General features: G+C 39.4%; 1 protein-coding gene across 2 annotated transcripts in view; it reads left to right on the top strand.

Annotated features, from left to right (window-relative positions):
- The first annotated feature begins 15,469 nt into the window (after positions 1-15,469).
- TNFRSF19 (TNF receptor superfamily member 19) overlaps positions 15,470-20,351 on the top strand; it is a 62,383-nt gene continuing 57,501 nt past the window's right edge. Inside the window, exons 1-2 of one of the 2 annotated variants that reach the window (XM_030043052.2) lie at positions 15,470-15,743; positions 15,901-15,988. The gene's annotated coding sequence lies outside the window, so the exon portion shown is untranslated. Of the gene's footprint in view, positions 15,989-20,351 lie in introns of both variants that reach the window. The other variant, XM_030043051.2, reaches the window with a different exon arrangement.

Here is a 20,351-nt window from a genome sequence, read left to right as displayed (position 1 = left end):
TACAAAGTTTATAGATTGCTATACCTACTAGCTGATTTTGATGGTTGCCCACTTTTTTCAGGTAAAGAATTTATTAAGTAGATCTGGGTATTTCATTGATACAAAAAATGGGCAAGGTCTCGGTTCCCTGACACAACATCATGCAAGCAACAGGAAGTATAGTTGCAAGTCCTGCACCAGTTAGCCCTTAGCCTGAAAGCTTTTTACCAAATCTTTGTCTGCAGTGTTGTACCGCAGTATTCTTTATTCTCTTCTGGCTTTCTGCTACTTATTTAGAGTTGCTTAGGTCTTTCTATTTTACCGGTCATCAAAACATACACGCTCCCATATATCCCCAGCGTTCTTCATACTGAGGAACATCTGTAAGATGCTTCCTATTCTTTCAAACAGGTGATCCAAACAAGTTTATTTTTCTCTTATGCTTATCTTGAAAGAAGGATCTCATTACACTAGGGGCTGAGAGATGAGAGAAGTTGCTGTGTCTCAGCTAAGTTGTGGTAGCTGCTTATGCCCATTGTAAATGCAAACTTCAACAATACAAAGTAAGTCAAAGTATGTCATAATGCTATAATCTAGTAGCATGCACAGGGAAAATTATTCTGTTTCAGCTGTTAATATAAGAAGTCCAAATGTCCAAGCCACTGGCTTCAAATAGTCTTAACCCATTACAGTTACTAATAGCTGTCACTGTTAAATAAAACTGCAGCAGCAGCAGCAATTGGTCACATTAAATGTGCTTAACAGTTACAAAGGGATTTGTAATTACCTGGAGGACACACCACAAGCATTAAATACAAATACTGGCACTTTACACAGGAGCCCTTGTGGCAATTAAAGCTGGTCCTACCCTCGACATGGCATAAAGAGGAAATGGGTCTCTGCAATGCCTGCAGCAGTCTCCTCGGTGGAAATGGCTCAGCTGGAAATATATGGAAAGCTTTTGTGGGCTCTGTCCTCTAAATTTCTCAGGGCATTTCTGTCCATTACAGCAATTCACTGAGATACACATAAGGTTCTTTCTTTGCAACTGCCAGAAAGAGAAGAGGTGGGCCTGTGCTTAAGTCCTCTGCCAGATAACATTGAATAATAGCATTGTCTAAGGCCAACACAGACATCAAAAAGTGTTTTCATGGCTATGCTACACACAGAATGAAGACTATTTACTTCCCCCCTTTTTAAAGCTTCAATTCACTACTTTTTGCAGTGTTAGGTTTGCTTCCACTGCAGCAAGGTGCAATTATAGCCTACACAAACAGAGCCTGGATAGCTTTAATTTCTCCAGTTTGAGGAGCAACATCAATAAAGGTGTGGCAGCACTGACTTCAGCAAAATCTAAAAAACCAAGTATTCATATATATTCATACAGCCTGGTGTAAAGCCAGTGCTGCTAAAGCCTCACTGATTCAGCTACCTGAGCTTGCTGTTAGCTAGATGAAACTTTATCTCAGGATGCCCACACATACGCCAGTCACACCTCCCAATGGCAACATGTACATAACCTCACTTGTTATGTTATTAAAGACCCTTTTATTTTGTAAAGGGACCATCCATGGGCTGTTATTACCTACAGCGCAGTTTTCCTGTACTGAGGATGGCAGAACTATGGCATAGCCTCACAGGAATTCCCAAAAGCATTTCTAGCTGATTCTGCTGAGGCAAACCCACATCAAATGAGAGGGTCTGACCTTTTCAGATAAGATGTTATTTGAGTTCCTTGCCCTCTCCAGTCTCTCTAGAGTCAGCAGGCAATTGTACTTTTCTTGTTGCTTGTATTCAAGGAACTTAAAGAATGTAGGTAATTATAACTAATCGCCGCACTTCCCCTACCTGAAAGCATTCCAAAGGACCAGCCATATCTCTGCCAAAAATGTTTAAAAAGCAAGGCAGAGAGTATTACAAATATGAGTTTAAATGCGATCCCAGCTGTAAACTTTATTGCCTTCTAAAATAGCTAACATCTGTAGATAAAACAATGCTGTAACAGATTTTTTACAGATTTGCAATGTCTCATAAAGCAATATTTTTACAAAATAAATAATCGAGTCTTTCAAACTCAAGAAAAGTTGTCCAGTCTTCTGTAAATCCCACAAGTTCAGCAAATTACATACTTAACCCACACAGAGGGAACAGACTGATTTTCACTCATTCTTTACAGCTGTGTAAAAGACCTCCTTTTCTCTCATTCTTGCGTTGTCTCCCACATATGTCAGCATACTTCAAATGTAAAAAGGACTCCATCAAGATGGATTAACTCCTGCATGAGATTGTTACTAATACATACACATATGAAGCAGGAAGGAGATGAAATAGCAGGAAACTTCAAAATGCCAGGTCAGGTTTATCTTCCTCTAACTAGGTAGGGAAGGAAAGTCATCCCTATGCACAGTGTTTTATGGGCTGGAATTTAAAAACTCCTGAGGTACATACAAGCTAGCTACATTGCTGAGCATTCATGGTTTCAAACAACAGGAATGTCCAAGGTACATTTTTCACTTATATGGTAGGGGGATATTTTGATTTCTCAATACAGTGATAATTAGTTGTGAATGAGTAGTACTATAGTGGCCCTCATTCTCTTTATTCCTTCCCTTCTGTAAAGACACAATTAGCAAAGATACAGGAAAACTTCATTATACTTCAACATCAGACATAAAACAATCTCTTCAAGAGATATTCAAGCTTGACAAAACTCCAATTTATTAACAATCCTCCTCACATATACACATTTCTCTATAGTAGATATTGACTTCACTCATAGGAATGCAAAGATGTCATTCAGCAGTGCTCCTTTCTGCTTAAGAATGCTGACAAAGCACCTCCTGTGTATATTGCTATGGTGGCTTAACAAAATTAGGAGTGTCAACTATCTGTTCCACCTCTTTGAAAGAAGAGTCCTTTGAAGGGGACCTACAACAAAGTCTTGGCCACTTTTATGCCAAGTCCGGCATCTTCATAAGCCATTTGTGTGTGAAGCTTAAATCAAGAGGTAGATTTGGTCAGAACCCCCTGATGCCCCTTTTCTGCTGTATCCATTGGGAGGACACAAGCGGTTACGCAGGAGTGGTGACCTCCTGAAGGTGGGCGTCAAAATCTGCATGAGCTCATCTCCATGCTTTTCAGTGCTCCCTCTCTTCTCTTGCATGCAGTGGATCTACAACTGCTACCATCTTCTTGTGTTTGGTTTACATAGCAAATTTGCCAGGGGCATATTATCTTTGTTCTCCATTCCAGGAGAGAGAGAGAGAGAAAAAAAAAATCTGCTATCTTTGCTACCCTCCTTTCTACAGCTCCCTGGTCATGGAATATTTAAACTTCTTCCCACAAGGTATCAAACAACATTATCATTATCTTTAATTACAAACTAACCTGATGTATTTTTATAATTAAAGGGAAGTAAATAGCATTTAGAGTTTAATTCTGAGCTTCTGCGGAAGGCAGTGGTTAAGTTAAATCACTTATTGGAAGTACAAAATACTACTCACAAAAGATGAAGATGAAATAGCCATAACGACACATGTGAATCATATCCACAATACCTTGTCTTTCAAAATAAGTATCTGCATCGTTGCAGCAAGAAGAGAAAGAGCCTAGCTGTAAAGAGTAGTTGGGGTAATGATATCATGCCATAAAAGGACAGCTTTGAACAGAATGATATTTCTTGTGAAATAGGGATGAAAATTGCTGTTTGCAGATCCTTAATTAAAAGGTAGCTATCAAAGCCTTTTAAACCAGAGAGATTACTGGTTCCCCAAATGTTAAGCTTATGCTCTCCTTCTTCTGTACAGTCTTATTCCAACACACATTTCTATTTTCAAAGCATGTATGCTGAGGAAGAGGCACGTCAAAGCTGTGAATATCAAAACAGCAAGACATGTGCAGTGTTAACGTGATTTTCAAAGCATTGAAGTTTCACTAAATAGTACAATTATTTATACTGATTCAGTCCAACTCAAAGTGGTGTAACACACTGCTCCAGATGTGTTAGGCAGAAAGAACCAAGCAGCACATAATATGCTGAATATTGCCTTTTTACAAGATGAAAGGCAGCACCTGCTCCTTGACTTGCTGGGGACCACTGCCCCCCGGACAGCCCAAACTGAAGACAGCCAACGCTCACTGACCCAACGACTCGGGGGCAACACCAGTCCATCTGGGCAGGACCCCAGGGAGCCTGCACAGGTTGTGGTTTGGGGTGGAAGCATGAAGACTTTCCTGCTGAGCATGACATGCAGGCAAGCCGTTCCCCAGCAAAGGAGCCAGCACCCCCACAAAACCTTGGTGTGGTCTTGGCCAGGCAACAGTGAGCTTTGACTGGGGCTGGACTAGCAGGGCTAAAGGAACAGCAGATGTGCAGAGCTAATCTACGTGGCATGTTAGTACAGCCCAGAACTGCTGAAAATTAAGTCCCTTTTCCATAGCTGCCTAAAAGACAAGCTTGTAACACAGTGTGAAAAAGTTGTAGTAAATCACAGTACCAATAACATACACTGCTATTTACAGCACTAAGGAGCCTGAGGGATTCTTAAAACATCAGAATCTTTCATTTTATTGTGCAAAAGATAGGGTCTTTATTAAAGCACTTACTATTTGTAATCCTCTCTGAATAACTGTAACACTGTGCAAGGTCTTACAGGCACTTTTCAAGGTTGTTCTGCTGCAAATCTTGCATGAAAATGTAGCACTAATACCTAAAACTCTGCATTTTCATAAATACTGCAGTATACCTCTTAACTGCAGGTTATGATCATCTTCATGCACATTTCAACACGTGTTCATTTGTGTTCACCTGCCATTCTGCCCACTGGCCTTCTCTGTGCTAGAGGAAATCTCCAGCAATTTAACATCTTCCACTGGCATACATTCTTAAAATAATATGATGGCTATCATCAGGAAAAGATAGCTTTCATGAAACTAAACTCTCTACATAATGGCTTTTGGCCTGTGTCTGCACACTCCCATCAACATAAAGAGTCTAGGAAATAAGAGGTTTTTTGAAATCATATAACAATGCCTCAAATTATTAGTATTTGATACATCTATCCCATCTCCCCCTCTATTTCTTCACAGAAAGCACCTTCCGCTCCTCCAGATAGTAGTGGTGTCCTGAGGGTTCTTGAAGCCACACCTGTCCTCAAGTAATGTCTTGAACCCACTTCTGGCTAAAGCCCTTTTCCAACAGCAGGAATAGCATGAACAGTACTGGACACATCACCATTCAGATGGGTTTACAGAACAAAACCTTTTTGTTTTCAGTCAGCCAAAATTCTAGCACCATCAAGCAACTAGTCTTTGAGTAATTAGATCTTCCGCCAGGTACAGCATACAGCTTTGTGAGGCAGGGCACTAGAAAAAAGGTTGGGCTCTCTGAATTAACAATGAACAGTTGTCCTGTACACTTATCTGGAGGTAGTTAGATCCCCCCTTGTCCCTCAGATATATAAGTCTCAGAGATATCAGATGTCCTGTCATTGCATCTTTACCAGTGTTTGTTCATTCTTTTCTGTGGCTGATAAAGGGGTATAAAATGAAAGAATAACCACTCTTTCTTTTTGAATTCTGTATGTATATTTACCAAGTAGAGCTAGAAAGGGAAACAAAGAGCACATACATAAAATTGATTGTTCTAGCTGTTCCCTTGTCCCAGTCGCGTGCTTGTTCATCAGCAGTGCTCATGCAGGTTGGATAAATCACAGGAATAATTGCCTCACAAATGCCCAGCAACACAGATTTTCCTTCTCCAACCAGAATATCTCCAGGTAGTGCTTGACAGCCCTGTTCAGCATGACAGAACCGATGGCAGCTTGTATGTAGTCTGACAACTCAGTATCAGCAAACCTGCTTCCGATTACTGTTTAGCACAGGAGATTACATAGCTATTAAAATCAGCACCTGGTGTCGATATAATGCCAAGTTCGTACACAATCTGCATGTTCTCCCATCAGCCACTCACTGTATCATCCAGAGGGGAAGCCAAAGCTCTTGCCACCATTTCTGGCCCTTCTGCCTTCTGCTGAAAGAGACGCTGCAAGAAAGCGCTGCTCTTGGGCAATGGCTGTAACTCAGGTCATGGAGTGAAGTAAGACTGGGCATAGCCTTACGTGCTTTATTTAACTTAAGATGTTGGCATGTTACAAACACTTTCCAGCATGTGAAAGGGAAGGTCAAACAGGTTCTTCCATAAGACTTTGTGAAGAAATTTGAATAGTGGCACAAATTTGTTTGGCACTTCAGACCAAAAGATACGGCTGTAGGAAGCTTAGTGCCTAACTGGGGTTGCAGAAGGCAGTGTAGCTGCAGTTTACCAGAATGTGAGTATGGCATAGCTGTGCAGAGCAGGTACTTGTAGCTAGTTTGACTGATTTAGTTTTGCTTACCTGAACAAACACTATATTGGGGACAGACATATAGAAGCTAATGAAATAATAGGCTTTCTTCACTTTAAGTAAATAAATATGACAAAGATCAGTAGGAAATAAGAACAAACCATTCTCAGAGATCCCTTCATACACGTTTTTCCTGTAGGAGTGATCAGTGATACTTTTTGAATCTTTCAGTGATACCGGTACCAGATAAGTACTATGAAGTCATAAGTGTTTCAGTCTTACTAAAACTTTTGCACAAAAGGTCAGTGCCATTTCAGAGCAGTCACTTTGGTCTCATGGAGGAACCAGTACCTCTTCTTCAAAATAACTTCCAACAGTGGATGCTGCAAAGCAGGCTGGTTCTTAGAGCACTGAGATCTCCTCTACATTCACCTCCTTTGGCTCTCCTGTCCCACAGCACCTCATTTTGTAATCCTCTCCCCTTCTCGGATGTACAGGTTCCCTACTGAATACTGCAGTCTGCTCTGAGAAGCAGCAGGCGTTTCAAAGGACAGAGAAAAGGACATGAGAACACAGAAAGCTTCTAGCCTCTGCTCCTTCTTCTGCTGGAGAAGGGAGGCTGTGCAAATAACATCTGGGTTGCAGGAGAAAGGCAGGGGCAGTGTAGGGCCAGATGCTGCGGGGTCAGGAGAAACCGAACACAAGATCTGTATTGTGATTGCTGCAAACGGTTACACTGCCATAGCAGCGGCACCTAAAATTTCCAAAAACATTTGCTACTGAAATATTACAGTGATCTCAGTATATAACCCATCATTACCCTATAGATCCATTCCCATTCTGCAGCCTCTTGTAGACTGCATGTCCACCCAGTTCCTGCTTACAAAATCTCCAGCCCCCCAAATAACTGATTTTCCCCTTGCAGCAGGCTGCCAGGCTGCTGTCTTTGACCTACTGACACTTCCCACACAGGACTCTGATCCCTCTGAACCTGATCCCTTTGATACCTCCATTTTTTTTTAAACCTACCTATGCCTGTTGCTTCCAGATTATTTTCTTTCAGATCAGCATTGCTGCACGAACATGCAATTGGGCAGGAGTCCCAACAGGGCATAAGGCTTAGTCCAGGCATTTGCTGTGATCTTGTGGAACATACCAAGGATCCAGTGTCTCATAGATCATGGAGCCCTTCAATTGCTAGGTATTAATACTAAGTGCCAAATGAGACAGTAGTTTCAAAACAGTATTTTCTAGGGTGCAAAAGCAAAGATTATTGAAAACTTAAAATAAAATCCCAAATGTTGGTATGGAACAAATATTCGCTGTTTATTTTATTAAAGAACTTCTGGGTATCAAATGAAACAAGTCACCAGGTCCAGAATAAACAAAAGGAGGAATTGCTTCATACAGCATGATGTTAAGTAGTAGAACAATAGGGGCATTATCATGTTTCTGATGGTTTTGGCCATTCTATAAAGTTCAGTTCATTCCTTGATAAAAGTGTACGTTTAACACCAAAGTACATAGAATAGGTCAGAAGCTGGAATATATCGTATAAATAATGGAGCCACATTTCTATAGCTCAACATTTTGAGAGAAAGCAAGCACATCACAGAAAAATAAATCAAGAAATAAAACACTTTGTCATGCAAGGTCATGTTTCATGGAATAAACAGGCTTCTAAGAAGTGATTTTTCTGTTGAATTTCAGTAAGGAATTAATATGCATTAGATGATAGTCACCAGTCTTGACTATGATTTTTTTTGTTACCTTTCCTAAGATAAACTGCTGTCACAGTATTTTCCTGATTAAAAAAATCTGTTACACCTTCATAACCCTTTTCAACCAAATCTTAAAGCTGTCCTCTCATCACTTACATTATTACTTTGAAGATATTAGAACCCATGACTGCTTTTCCTGAGTCATCCTCAATTAGTCTCTTGATTTTATGTTGTTTTAAACTATTTTTTCATAGCTCTTTCTTTTTTAGAAGAGCATTAAAGAGTTTGAAGGTAAGGGAAAGTGCAACAATGCATCTAGGGAAAATATATGAAAGCTTTACAAATCATGAGCTAGGAAATGTGTGTCAAACTAGATACAGAACTCCAGACTAAAAACAGATGAATGTCAGAAGAAGAACATCTGCTTTAAAAAAGCTGGCAGCAAATATCAGCTGAGCCTGATCCTTTTTATAACTTATGCTCATTTGTTTATCTTTTTCCTTATTCTTTTGGCATTTTTATGGCTGTAGCTAATATGGAAGATTTCTTATAGACAGTAGGATAAAGCTGCTATCACATCATACAGGGAAAGTATAGTTTATCATCTATAAACAGGAAAAAAAAAGAAAAGAAAAATAATCAAATCTGTCAACTCTTTCAAAGTGGAATATGTGAAAAAATGATGTATTGCAACTGGGGCTGCAGACAATTGCTTAGGGATTAGGTCTAGTTACTATTTCTTCTGAGACATTGATTCTGTTCAGATGTCTTCTTAATGATAGCGCTATTTATCAAAGCTGTGTATTTAAGAGTGGTGACAATCTTCTTGTCTTTAATTTCTTTGAATAAACCTATTTTTCTCTCTAGGAGGTGAATCTCATCCAAAAATTACACTAATGCTGCTCTACAAGTCAGTTACTGTATCATTGTCTGAGGAAAACCTCTTCATGCCTGAATCTCCAAAAATAACATGGGGGCTAGGCACCAGTTCAGAAATATGAATATACTTAAGTCCTATTGACTGTCTCCTGCTTAAAGATATGGACATACAAGCACTTTGCTATAGGGATGGAATTAAGGAAGCCTAAACTCTCTACCCCTTTTGCACTTTTCAAGATGATTATCAACTTCTGAGTGACTAAGTTCAGGCTCTTAGTATCTTAAATGCAGAAGGAATAAGTACCCGCAGTTTGCAGTCATTCCATAACGAACTGAAATTGCTCAGCACAGAGACTTGGATTTGTGTTTGCAGTACGTGTACTTTGGAGTATAGGATTTGATATAGGCAGTATGGGATTTTACATTAAAGTGAGCTCCCAGATGCCAAAGTAATGACAAATCAAGGAAAGTAGAACTGTATTGATAGCAGGTCTGTACTGATATAACTCACCAGAAACTACAAGTATTAGCTGAGGACCTTGACTACTACATTTCTACAAGTTTATGCCTTAACTAAATAGGCCACTGAATCAAAGCTCTGGCATAAAATAGTATTTTAGAAAACAATTTAAAATGAAGCACTGATAAAAAAAAAGTAAGTTAACTTGTTCTTAGTTTGTTCTTGATTACATGTGGGGGAAAAAAAGATGGGGAAAGAGGGCCAATTCTCCAATTCTGGTTAAAATTGACAGAAAAAAGGGAAGAGAAAGGGAGAAGTGGTATAAGATCTATGAGCTAGACTGAAGATGTTTTATTTAAATGGGGAAAATTCCAAACTACAAAGTGAAAATAAAGGGCAAAACTGAGCAAAAGTTTGGAGACAGAAGTGTGGTCATGTGAATGCACTCTCTCTATGATCAGACATAAGTATTTATAAACATCATTTTGTCTAAAATAAGAACGTTCTTTTTAGTTGAAACTAACTTCATGATCTTTTAGAAATTGTTTTGCTGGAGGTGCCTTAAGGGAATACTTCTAAACATGTGTTTTGATAACAACTAGGCAGGTGGCCAGCTATGATCTCTACTCCTGATCAGTTAATTGCACATATCAGATTTGTTTCTCCATTCCCTTTCTTCCCACTTAGCCTGCCTTCTTTGCCTCTTCTATAGAACAGTTAGATTTGGATTTGGAGTGCTGGGGTTTTTTATGCTGTTTTTTTCAACATTTAGCAAAACGTGGCATAACCTGGTTGAGACCTTAGCATGCTTTAAGAGTAATGGTTGGATAATAAAGTGTTCTCAAGAGAAGGGTGTGCTGCTACGTACGTAAATTTTTTTAAAGTAGGCTGAAAATATAGTGCCTCAAAAGCATCCATTGGCTTCTGAAATACAAATTACAAAATCATGGGTCTATTGAATCTCCTGTTCTAGCTACATGAACAATATTGCTGATCAAGCTCCCACAGCCTTGGGGGAAGTCAGTTCATTGACACAACTCCACCAGCACCTCTGGAAAGAATGCTAAGTTATTAAAGTTTGCAGGCTGGTGCGGAGCTTCACCCACTCTAATAGGTAGAAAATCACAGTGGACCATTTCAGTACAAGTGAAAAACTCCATGTAGAAGAGGGAAGAAACTTTATGTTTTCATTTAATGAAACAATAAGGAACAAAGACACAGGTCTTAAGCTGTTGATTCACTTCTCAGATGTGTGTGAGGACCGCTAAGGGCTGTGAAACTTCAGTGTACAGTAAAGTGAGAAGCACACTATTGCCCTAGGGATTCTTATTATTCTTCAAGAACACTTTAAATACAGAAACTTTTGAAGTTTCAGAACCAGATTATTTTGGTTTGGAATGCATACAGAATTGGTTTGCATTATCTCAAGTACAGTATTACAAATAATTATCTTTACATTATTTTTAAAGAGATAGGAAAACATACTGGGGGGGACTGGATGGCCATATGGCATAAACTGCCATTGTTCCTTTGATTTAATTTTAGCTATAACTTACACAACTGAGGATCTAACCAGTGAGAAAAAGTAACTTGCCTCCAGTCATACCCATGTGATAGAACCAGGAATAAAACCACAACTTCTGACTCCCAAACACAGGTGAATTAACTAATACTTCCTACAGGGTGCATGTACCTTATTCCTGAGGACAACCTCAAAGCCAAATTCCCAACATTCTACATTATCTAGATGCGGGAATGCCCTTGAGGCTTCCCTTAGATTGGCTCACCTCGTGAGCCAAGAACCAAAAATCTCCATTTTGCTTAGATCTTAGGGTACTCATAAGGGAACCAGTCAAAGCTGGGTCCTATGAAGAGCCACGGGAAAAAAAACCCCACAGGCAAACAGCAATAAAAATTCAGGACCAAAGACAGGCAAACCAAAGCTGCTTTCTCCTCCTACGTCATGAGGTCAAAGACCTGCCATTGCAGAACATATAAATGGCAGACAGGGCTTTTTACCTGAAAGTCAAAAACTGCTGGGGCTACTTTCAAAGCTAGTGTTAACTAGAACAAGTTGCTCTGCAATGACTGTGCAGAGTGTTGCAGATTATGGTAAGTCTGATGACATACTCTGTGATAACAGCGAGCCAGTCTTTCAGGAAATGACAAAGGGTCTTGATTTTTCTGCCTAAAGGTGCTGCAGTTGAAGTTCTTATGAACCTTAGGACTATCAAGGAGATTGTAAGCACTGTAGCAGAGAGTGGGAGTAGGTATCAGCAATACCTGGTCTTAAAACACCCATATGATAAAGCAGAAACAGGGTGTAAGCTTTTATTGGCATGGCAACATAGATCATGCAGTAGGGTGCATTTCAGTATTCTAAAGCATCTCACCTGACCACAGGACTGACTAGCCTCATGGAACAGTATCCCCCTAACACTTTAGGGGGGTGATGATCAGCACTTCTGACTACAGCTGGGGTCCAGATTGACAACTACTGCTTCAGAGCCAGTGCTGACCTGCCACAAAAAGCTCTGAAAAGAGTCTTCCACCTCTATAAAACAGCAGCCCATCACTGATCATCAGGGGACAGCTGCCCCAGTAGATCTGCATGATAAAGCTTACAACTGCACTGATGCTGCTAGTGTGACATTTGTAATAGGATATCCAGTATCTGGATACTCTTAGGCTGCGGTTAGCACAAACAATGGTTGCACGGCCAGTGAGTGGGCTATACTGCTGGCACTGCCTTTCCTGTGATGATTCCTGACCTCTTCCCTGAACATCTGTTGGAGCTCCTAAGGACTGAAGTAGAGGAAAGGTGACAGAAGAGGTACAGTGAAGTAGTGCAGATAGCATGTATATAAAGCAACACAGTAAATCATTTGATGTATGTGATAGAAGTATGTTAGGCACAGCATGAATACTAGAAGATCCTTGTTAAGCATGGGGCAGGGGTTTGTATAACCACTGTCAATTTTTTGATAGGTTTGATTGTTTCTTCCACAAAGAATTTTTCTTAAGATTTAGTTATATTTAAGAAACATCTCCAGAAAGTTCTCATTTCTATCAGCTGACTATCTTTTATGGCTTTGTCCCAATGTAGCAGCCCTGGGCTTTGTTCTGTTTCCCTAAAAATTCCTAAAATGGGATCTAACCTGCCTAATTTAAGAGCCTTGTCTAATTATTGCCTAACCTTTTGGAGAAAAATGAAGCAACCTCCGTAAGACCTTGAGGTCCTCACATAGTAAAAAGAGGATGGTAAACCCACTCAATGTTTCTGAAGGAAGATTCTGTCTAAGTTTAGAAAAGTTTAAGCAATGAATTAGGAAGACAGCATCTCCCTCTGCAGGACTTCTGAGACACCTCTCTCTCTGGTTTCACACAGGAATCACAAGCACTTCTTCGAGAAGAGCTTTTTAGATACCTAAACAGTGAGTACAAGCCAGATACCCAATTTCAGTAATTTCAGGTCAGATTCTACCCCAGTAATTTCAGTGATTAGAATCAAACGTCTTGTGAGTAGTCCAATGGATTTTAATCAGACCATTTGTGCTTGAATGCTTTGCTGGGTTGTTGACTACAAGAGGAAGCATGAGCTGATGATTAGAAGGTGTAAGTGAAGTGTCATGTTACATAGGTTCTGTTTCTGGCGCTGGTACTAGTCTGTTCTGTGCCTTACACAAATCACAATATATACGTATTATCTTCATTTTATGTAAGGAGAAAAAATTATTATCAACCTTTGGAAAAAACATTGAATGGTATAGACAACTGTTGTTATTATTAGACACATCTGATCAAATTTTGAGGAAGCCATAGAATAGGAAATAACAGATTGTTCAGGCTGCCAGGCTCCACAGTGGAAAATAGTGTCATAAATGCAAAATGCAATGCTTAAGCTTTAGAAGGTTAAATTGGTAATAATTAACCTTACTTCTCTTTTTCATATGTACAAAAGAAAGATCAAAGACCTCTAATAGACCGTCAGGACATGCTTTTGCTTACAATCCAGAGAACTAAAAGGTGCTTTCTGTGAACAATATTGTTCTAAAGAAAAGCACCTTTGAAATGAACAGTAAAGGGCTATTTCAGTTCTGTACAGCTCACCCGTAAATTTTATTTCAGCATAAGCATTTCCAGTTTTACCATGAAAGCAACAAATGGACTGTTATCAAAAAATCTTCCAGTGAGTAGGGGGAAGTTGTATGTTAGAAGAGCGCAAATTAATGTTAAAATAGAAGTAAGCAGCCTGGATAATTTTCTTTTGTTTGTAATAGATGGAAGTGGAAATTAGAGAAAGAGAGAAATTTATGGTTTGTTTACATACTTTTCCAGCAGTGTATTCCTGAAAGTCGGATTCATTACCTGAGTGATACTCCTTTGTACCTGCAACACCTCTCCTCCATCTCAATAACGAGAACATCCCCCAAAGGCCTGCCTGGATAGATGATCCAAAACAATATTTAAACTATGTCCAACTAGCAACAAAATTACATTCTCTAGCACACCTTATAAGGATCTCAGAGCTTTCTGGAAATGTTAATTACCACCCCTATGAAACACTGGCCTGGTGCTGTCCACAGTACATCATCCCACCAGCAGAAGGCTCCCTAATCTACCGAGCGCAGGAGGAGCAGCTCGCTCTCTCCTGAGCACCCCGAGGCCGAGGGGCCCAGGCGGGCAGGGGGAGCGCCGAGGGCAGTGGGCTGCAGCAGCCCGGCTCTGGCTCTGCGGGGGGGGGGACAGGCAGCTCCCCGGCTGCGAAAGGCCTGCAGGAGTGGGAGAAGGACGCCCTGCGGCTGGCGGGGGGACAGCGGGCAGCGGGAGGAGGCTGCAGCCCGCAAGCGGGGCACAGAGGCAGGAACCTCGGCAAGACGCTTCGGCTAGGGCTCTCCCACTCGACTGTCCAGTACCCATTATCTGCTGATTGTTTGCTTTGGGTTTTAATGCTCACGGCAACCGCGACTAGGATATTTCCTCGTCTTACTTTTGCCTTTTAAATGAATTCTCGGTTACTCAGCGAGCAAATATTTGCAGGAGTCTACCAGTTGACGGGCTTGTATCACTTTCATCTGCACATGTGGTATACCCAAAGTATGGCATATACGTTTATGAGAACTTCAGTGGCATCTTCGATATGGCTGATCATCCTAAAAGCCATCCTGCTTGATATCTGTATGTTTTATTAACAGCTGAAGTGCAGAGGGCTGAATTAATCTCTGTGCCAAAAGCTAACCTTGCCTTAGATCACAGAAAGTGGAATTCAGTTGTACGTTTCTTCTGCATTTCCTCTGCACCGAAACAGTGCAAGTCACCGCAGCCTTGAGAATTCCCCTGCTTTCCAGGGCTGCACAGGACCCGCCAGCAATGCTTGGGTCTATGAACTGCAGCAGTACGGAGAATGTCTGTCAACATACTTTTACCCCCCCAAAAGCCTCGCTCTGCTGACAGTGCCAACGGTAACCACTTCAAATCTACCCGAGCTAAAAAATGCCTTTGCACTAAAAGCTTCTGTGAGTTACTTATGGCAGCTTTACAGCTCATTTACGTAAAGGAATCATGAGCCACACATGAATCAGGCTCAAATAAAATGATTTGCAAAAGGCCACACAGTAAGTAGCAGGGAGGCTAAGAGCATGCTCTATTGTGCTTGGTTTTGCCAGCGCAAAAACCAATTCCAGTGCACAAAATACACCATTTCCTCCTCTCCAAACCCGAATAAAGAGACAAGCAAGAGTAGTCTTCTGTCATGTATTACAGCTGCCTAGCAAACTGACCTGCATGTCCGACTTCCAAAACTTCATGGAAAATTGTAACTTCCTATTGCAGACAAAATTATAAAGCATCTTTTCAACAAAACCTTACAGCTACCCTATTCTCCCTTCTTGGGAGGAAACTTTCGTGTAATGAAAACTTTGAAGTGAGCCTTGGGATTGTTACAATGGACTAACCTGATTAGAAATCATGCAAACTCTTGTTGCTCTTTAGCTGTATTCCCCCACAGGCTGTATTATAGCTCTCTAACCAGTCCCACAGCATTGAATGATGTCATGGGATCTGCAGCTCAGCGAGATGAAAGGGATAAAGCGGAACCCGCTGGCACTGGGGAAAGCTTCCAACACACAATCCACAACACAGCTTGGGAACTCAAAAGCTACAGATCCAGCCACTCAACTCAAGCATTTCAGAATCGTGTGCATTCTCCCAGCACAAGAAAGGAAAGGGGGGGGCGGGGGGGGGGGGAAGCCAGTGATCGATTTTTAACAAAAGAACTAGAGTACTGAAAGGCAGAATTTAAGAGTGCAACTACCTGCTGGAAAAGGAGCTCTTTTTCCTCTCCAAAGCACTGCCTTTGATGTATGGCAACTGATCACTGATCAGATTACAGGCATTTGGTCTCAGTGCTCGTCTGCCTTTGATCTGCATGGTTAATTTTATTTTCCCGGATTTGGAGTTTCGTCTGGGCTTGTGCTGACATACTTTTTTTTTTTTTTTTTTTTTTTTTTTTTTTAAGGCGGTAAAAGCATTTAATACAGAAGCTCTGGCAGTGTGAAATTAAGCTGCAGAAAGCCTGGGCACTGGAAAACTTCATCAGATAACAGGTACTGGATTTTGTATTTTTTTGCAGTTTTGTGTTGCAAGATTTTAAGGAATTATAAAGTTCACATAAACAGTAATACTACACATCATTGTGTGTTCAATGTTTGAAAGATTATATATAATTTATGCAGCATTTTATTTGCAACTCTTAGGCAGAATTATATTGAGAATAGACTCTCTAGAATATATGGACAATTGAAAACTGAAGCAAAATCAAAAGTTTTTCAGTATTTTGGGGGTATATAAGATTTTGGTGTGCACTGCTTGTTCTTACTGCCTATAGTTTTGTAAAGTTATATTTGAATACAAGTATTACATGACTTAGAGGAGTATTTATTTTCTAAGAAAAGACCAACCATATTTCCTACACACTATGTATTCTTTATTTCCTCTCAGTGCGTTTATTAAACTGTGACTTCTTCAAGCAACACTTTTAATCCTAATAGTTCCATACTTGAGATGAAAAAAGTCTCCTCTTCCACAAGTTATTAGAACTAAATTTATAAACTTAACAACCTCATATACAAAAGGGAACTGGTGCTATTTCAAGATTGAAGAGATGATAGTTCAAGTATACCATATGAAAAGAAATCTTGATAATCCAAGTAACATTTTAACCTGATGGTAGAAGTTTCCTTTAAGGCATTTTAATAAAGATATTAAAGAAATCTTATCTAAAGCAAACACCTGGTTTTGCTGAACTTCATGGAAGTTATGCTTCTATTTCAGTTAAGCAATTTCCATTCACAGTATTTTGTATTGTGTTACTCAAATTCACATTTATGAACATATACTGTGTTTAAGAAAATTTAAGACATCTACTCCAGACATTCATTATAAAGGAACAATCATGAGAAGATTTAGGATTATTCACTATACATTTGCAGTTTTGAAGGGCCAGATTTTTGGATGAGTTTGGGCCAAATCCATGAGTGTTCTGTGCCTGCAGCTGGAGCCAGTCTGTTAAAATAAGACTCAAGCTTCTTCTGTAGGTATTTAAATATAATTTAGATTTTCAGAAGAACTTAGAACCCATAATTGGGGCCAGACTTGCAAAGAAGTTCAACATTCCAGACACTGAGCTCTTTGAAAATCTAGTCTTAATGGTGGATAGTGAGTTCTTCTGAAATACTGACTTTAGATGTAAATTCCTAAATATAAATTTAAGTGTATATAAATCTTAAGTACATCTGTTTATTAACAAACTGCAACTAAAAGTCAGCATAACTGATAGCTGTTAAACATTGTTTGAAAAGTATTCTTTAAGACGTTTATCTGTCCATAGGACCTTCAAGATGTTCATATTTCAGTATGTACCATAGTAACATGCAAACCCAAATTTTAACAGTCTGCTTCCATCTGAATAAGATTAAGTTATTAACACTTCCAGATAAATGTAGTCAGCTTTCATTAGTCAGTCTGCAAACTTTGTCTTCTAATTAAAAGTATATTTGTATATATAAATTTTAAATTTACTGAATATCAAGAGATAATATGCCAGACACAGATTAACTAGGCCTGACTTGGTATCATTTAGTTGTCTATACCACCAATTAATTCATATTCTGACTTAACAAGTCAATTACATTGTAACGAAAGTAATTAGCACTGCATGAATAATGTGTGTATAGCTGTCAAGGAAGAATATTTTTATAGGCATAGCCAAAGCAAAATTTAGTATTTTTCCTTAAATGAAAATGATGTACTATAACATGTTTCTGTAACCTTGAAAAGATGGTTTTATTTATTAATTCAATATTTCACTGATAAGCTTCTCTACCTTTCCAATCTTCTCTTGCTTGTTGCTAGTCTTCTAACATGTACACTTCTTTTCTGAGGAAAATTGTTTCTTAACCATACCTCTGTTTGCTGTAAAGTAGAAAGAGAAGCAAATTTAAAAAAATAATGTAAGGATTCTTTTTCCTTAGAAGTCAAAATAGCTATGTGAGTCTAATACAATTAAACTATCTCTGTAAGGATCTGACCCATCACACAAATGGGTAAAGTTGTGCACAGAAGTAACACTGGTTAATCAGATTACACTGATGAGTAGGACTTACATATATAAATATTTGCAATATTTAGGCCCTAGAGATGCATTTCAGAAACAAAGATTTTTTTCATTTTGTAAAAAGTCCCTAGGATTTTAGGTAATCTTCCCACATATTTAAACACAGATGGGCGTTAACCCATTTAAACTGAAAAATATCTTTGCTTGTCTGTATGTAAGTGAGACTGAAATGAAAGCACAGTTGGACATATTTAAGTATGGGGGGGAGAGGATTTTCAGCATTTTTGTTATTTTAAATAGCAGTTCTCTGACAGTTTAGTCTTTCATTGATCTGACTTTTAAAGATTAAACAATAATAATTCTTGGCACTTGCGACTTTGCTTTTACAAAGTGCTGTATAAACATTAATTAATCCTCAGGCTTAAGTCTTCAGGAAGAAAAAGTTCACAATGCTTTTTCAAGCAAATCTGACTAGGAAACTCACAAGTATATAATTTACTTATTAAAATAGCTTGAGCAATTTCTGATTATAAATAGAGCCATTTCCAAACAGTGTGTCTTAGATAACATCATAAACATATTTTAAGGTTTGTAATAGTTAAGACTATCAAAAGACATTGCACAGTTATACTGACATCAGTTTCCAACAGCTGTCATAACAAGAGTAGATCTATCTCACAGTCGACTGGGAGAACTGTGTTAGCATTTGAGATATGGAGATAACAACTTCCTATTGCTGTACAATTTCTGCTTCCACATCAGATATGTCACGCAACTTAGTCTTATCAAAGGGGTCAGCTGAAACTACTTTCCAAATATTTCTTTTCTGCTTTCTCTACTGTAGAGAATCTCTATACATCTCTTGCATCTATACTAGTTGCTCTAACAGTTCACTTCTTCCATTTCCTTAGAAGAAGCATCATGATTTAAAACAAAAGTAACCCTGCAATTTGCAACATCTTTCAATGATGAATGGAATTAACTCATCCATTTTACATTTAGAGGAAATATTTTATGTGCTACAACATGGACTTAAACATTGAAGTTTCAGTGTTACAGACTACATGTTGATCTTACTTCATTGGCATAGTAACCGCCTGATGAGAAAGTCTTAACGTTTCTTTATACGGTAGCCCTCAGGGTTTAGTGAACACTCTAAGAACCCTGGGATGTTTTAATACACTTGTCTAACTATACTACTTTAAAACGAGTATCTGAAACACACATGATGACTCTACTACGAAAAACTCATGGAATACATTTCACTGGTGTCTACAGAAAACAGATAACATACGAAACAGTTGTCTGTAAATAGCAAGAGGATGTAGCATGCTTAGTGCTGTGCAGCAGCTGCCATTCACAACAGATGCACCGCCGTTGCACCGTAGCATGCCATTCCTCACTGAAATTCCAGCCTCTTGTAGAGCTCCTTCTGGCAAGGGTCCTGAAGCAAAACTCTTCTTTGAAGGGGCTTTTTAAGATAATTATATGAAAACCCCTGTAAATTCTGAGTTATTTTTTTTTTAAATTGAAAACAACTAATTTTGCAGTAACCATTTATCTCTTTGCAGACATCTTGCTGTATTTCAATAAGCGCTACTTGTTTTTATAAAAGTCCGCGTGCTTGGCGAACTCCAAAATTTTATCTCTGCGAGAAGCTCCCAAAAATTCTGTTTATTTGAAAATGCTTTACTGCCAAGTATATCCATTGGTTCACTCTCTTTACAACTTAAGTCAGTTCCTGGTGTATCCATACAATTGTGTAGACTGTAGTGGTATCATCAACGTTTTTATTAGAAGTAAAACTAATGACCTGAAATCCCTGCAGTAGCAGTTTTTTCACCAAGGTCTCCAAGATTGGTTTCACCAATGTTGGAGCATCACTAACTTCAGGAAAGCTCCTAATTTACGTCACAGTAAGTAGCAGTAAAGTACACCCTTTCTAGAGACCGTGAATACTTTATTCTCTGTGAAGGGCTGGATTTCTGAACTCCCATCTGGTATTGACACTATGCTGACAGGTGGGTAGGTAACTTGTTACCTCTAGAATGGAAAAACATTTCAGGTTCAGAGGCAGCAGGAAAATAAAGCTACGGAAGTAGTTTGGAAAGGAGAGAATTTTGCAGGGCATTGTCAGAGGGCCTCCGTCAAGCTCTGTGGGTGGGACAGGCAGAAAGGACTTTGGTGAGTTACAAGCACTCCTTCTACACTCACCTTCCCAGTGGTGGCACAGGGTTTTGCCCGGTCCCTTTAACAACAGCCCAACGACCCGGCGCTAGCCCGCCGCGAGCACTCCTACGCCAGGCCTCCGACTGAGGGAGGTCGGCAACGCCAAGGCGACGGCCCCCGAAGCC

This window comes from Aquila chrysaetos, chromosome 19, assembly GCF_900496995.4.
Source record: "Aquila chrysaetos chrysaetos chromosome 19, bAquChr1.4, whole genome shotgun sequence".
Lineage (NCBI taxonomy): Eukaryota > Metazoa > Chordata > Aves > Accipitriformes > Accipitridae > Aquila > Aquila chrysaetos.
This window is presented reverse-complemented; position numbering and strand designations above follow the sequence as displayed.